Source organism: Sinocyclocheilus grahami, unplaced genomic scaffold (genome assembly GCF_001515645.1).
Source record: "Sinocyclocheilus grahami isolate Dianchi unplaced genomic scaffold, SAMN03320097.WGS_v1.1 scaffold604.1, whole genome shotgun sequence".
Taxonomy (NCBI): domain Eukaryota; kingdom Metazoa; phylum Chordata; class Actinopteri; order Cypriniformes; family Cyprinidae; genus Sinocyclocheilus; species Sinocyclocheilus grahami.
The window spans coordinates 666162-670296 of NW_015505783.1; positions in this window are offsets into that span (position 1 = coordinate 666162).

Genomic DNA, 4135 nt, shown 5'->3' on the forward strand with positions numbered 1-4135 from the left:
AGAGAATCCAAAAATCACCTTAAAAAGGGACTGAAACTTAAACAAAAAGTATTATTAAAAAATAAGTAAAAATAAGTAAAATTATTTTCTGGTTCACTTACACTAGAAATGAAAATCTAGTGATGTGCTTTGATTGCATCGTGGCTGCAATGTCATGCAGTGTCATGCACATACTAACAAAACCAAAAAAATGGAATTTGAAAAACCAGGATTTGAAGTTAACACTCGCCACTTCTTCCGTATACGCTTCTCTTGGTCAATAGATTTCTGATTCTGAGACTCCATTAAAAGCATAACCTTTTTTTTTAGAACAGCATATTCTGCAAATCAAAACTGGTATGCAGCATAATGTGACAGCAGACATACATGCAATTGCACCATGCCCTCATAGGAAGAGGTTATAAACCAAAGCCGCAGGTGCAGATCGCTGGCTTCACGGCGCATTCACATGTTCAAAGCACAAGACACGGAGGATGTGGGTACGACTTTAAAACCTTTATTCTAGTCATATAATGTTAATAAACAAATGCTTAAACAAGGAAAACCCTCTTCAGATGAAGTTTTTCTATATTTCTTCAGGAATGTGTAAATCTGTCCTTTTGCTACATAGGGCAGCCTTTTTTTACCAAATATTGTTTCATACAAGTACCGAGCATTGTATTTTCATTCACGTCAGTTTCCCGCATTTAAAACCCAATATCATTTAAATTAAATATACATTTCTCTGTCATTAAATTACTGTAAACAATGTCTATATAAATCAACAGACTTAAAAATCAATATTAAACTAAACTTGGCTTACACTAAGAGTTAATGTCAATTGACAAAATGACAAATGACAAAACTGTCAATAATTACACTGAATACATAACCTTCACAAAAGGACTATGTAACCTGATAATGTCCTACTACACTAATGCAAAGAAAAATCAACATTGAAGCTTACATTGTTATACTGCCCAATAAATTACAGAAAAATGTGGTTGTTTAATTGTGTTATTAATCTTGCATATAACATTTACAACAATGTCTGAGCTCTAACCAGGTACCATATGACTTCAGTGTAATTTATGGTAATTTAAAATATACAAAAAAAAAAAGCAGTCCTTTTTCTCGATTGGTATAAAAATATATTTTTAAGATACGTTTTTTCTTACTTTTTAAAATGTGGTATAAAACAAAAAAGGGCTATAAACTTGGGTGAAAGATGGATAAAATGTTAAAAAGCCTAGCTGCTTTTCATTGCTTTTAAAAACTGTAAGCAGAACCTTACAAGACTTCATATTAAAAAGTACATTGCCTAATAGATTTCTATAATTCATCACAGTGGTCAGAAAAATATTTTTCTATTAACAGTGCATATGATGGACTTCTTCATTTATGGATTCATAGATTAAGGAGTTACCAACTGGAATAAACAAGCTTTCATATATACTGGTAACTAGTGCCGTGCAACATATAAATAATTTCCTTTCGTGAGAAACTGTTATAGCACAGCAAATTCTCAGAAATAATAAAAAAACAGGGTAATGCTAAACAGGATACACAGTAATAATGGCTATATTTAAAATCATATTCTTTTGGTAAAACAAATTTCTTTGCACACATTAAAAATGAAAGGTTCCTCCCTGATAGAAACATTAAAACAACAAAAAAAGAAGGCTATATTCACATTTTGCTGCAATACCTCATCATGACATTGGTGCCTCTGATTGCTTTTCTTTATATGTCAGCTAAAAACTTTTTTTCTTCTTTAACTCAATTTTATACACAATTTCTCATTTAACATTTCTTTCATTAAGGATATCAGGGGTTGCAGTATTTCATTATTTTTTTCTATGAAAATATACAATTCATCAATAAATCTGAAGGCTAAAACCAAAGGATACTAACTATCACAGCATGATATGAAACAACTACAGCCTTTCTTGAATAAAGACATGGTGTTCAGCAAGGCTCAGTATCAGGTCCTCTTCTGTTTTCAATAATGCAGTATGGGTTAAACAAATAACCCCTGAACTCATGTAGACCCTCATTTTGAGAGAAACTACTTGCTTGCTCTGTATTTTTTACATTACCTTGTGCTAAATCGTCTTGATAAACAATTCATCAAAATAACAACAATAAAATAAAAGTTTTAAAACTCAAAGTCCTCATCTGTCATGTCGATAGCCCAGGCAAACTTTTCTCGCTGTGTTTTGTTGTAGATCTTCTCAATGGGAACTCCCCATTTTTTGCACCTGTGAAGGGAAGAAAGTAGTAAACAATATGTCATGGCTGGAGAAATTCTCTTTCACAAACATTTCGGGCTAATCGCTTTTGAGGGTTCCTATTCTGTGTGGACTGGCCAATACCAGACGTGAATTTTTGAGCGGGAGAAGTTTCCTTTGTTCCCTTCATGGCTCATTTGCATGTTTTATGGCCGGTCTGGAATTTCTGTAGTTTTAACCCAAAATATAGTACAAATCGTATGATGCGCTTCACAATCACATACTGTACATCATTGTTCGAGGAATGAAAAGCAGATAATATTGATACCAAGAAACAAACATTTGGAATAGATTAAACCAAAGATACATACATACACCTGAATATCAGTGTTTTATGGCTTTAACTAATACAAATAACGAGTGGTAACTCAGCTAATCTAATAGGAAAACGTACAAACAACACATGCAATATACCAGATATATTTGTAGAGTATAATAGAGTAATGGTCTTTATGTGTGTGTGTGTGTGTGTGTGTTAGTTTACTTGGCCAGCCAGGCCCATCTGGGTCATTTACAACTCTTTGGACCGTGTTTGAAGTCAGATGGGGGAGATGATAGTGGGGGGGACTGGTTAGAATCTCCTTGATGGCGAAGAACCATCTGGCAATTTAAACCCCCATTAAAAAGTAAAGTCTCTGACCAGAACTGTAATTTATATGCAAATGTCAAAAGGCTAAAAGGGTCTCTTAAGCCATAAACACCCCAAAGATCATGCATGATTCTACGCAGACGCTACTTGCCTACTGTTTTTCGAATACCATAAGTTTGGACATACTACTCTTTTGGTGCACTGTTTTTTTACATACTATATATTATGTAAGTAGGCATATTCAGACACAGCGTATACTTGAATACAATACTAGCATACTGCTTATTATATGCTGCACAGTATGCACTGTGTACTACCTACTATTTTGTGTAAAAAGCATGTGAAACTGTTCAGTATGTACTTTTTTATGTGAAACAGTATGCAGTGGTTGTGTATAGAGTGAAATTCTAAGACATAAATAAAATAAGTAATTTTGCACTTTTTATTTTATTAAATTTTGGTAGTCTGATCCAGGTATTAAAAACTACTTCTGGTTCACTTACACTAGAAATGAAAATCTAGTGATGTGCATACCAACTGGAATAAACAAGCTTTCATATATACTGGTAACTAGTGCCGTGCAACATATAAATAATTTCCTTTCGTGAGAAACTGTTATAGCACAGCAAATTCTCAGAAATTAAATTTCATAATAAAAAAACAGGGTAATGCTAAACAGGATACACAGTAATAATGGCTATATTTAAAATCATATTCTTTTGGTAAAACAAATTTCTTTGCACACATTAAAAATGAAAGGTTCCTCCCTGATAGAAACATTAAAACAACAAAAAAAGAAGGCTATATTCACATTTTGCTGCAATACCTCATCATGACATTGGTGCCTCTGATTGCTTTTCTTTATATGTCAGCTAAAAACTTTTTTTCTTCTTTAACTCAATTTTATACACAATTTCTCATTTAACATTTATTTCATTAAGGATATCAGGAGTTGCAGTATTTCATTATTTTTTTCTATGAAAATATACAATTCATCAATAAATCTGAAGGCTAAAACCAAAGGATACTAACTATCACAGCATGATATGAAACAACTACAGCCTTTCTTGAATAAAGACATGGTGTTCAGCAAGGCTCAGTATCAGGTCCTCTTCTGTTTTCAATAATGCAGTATGGGTTAAACAAATAACCCCTGAACTCATGTAGACCCTCATTTTGAGAGAAACTACTTGCTTGCTCTGTATTTTTTACATTACCTTGTGCTAAATCGTCTTGATAAACAATTCATCAAAATAACAACAATAAAATAAAAGTT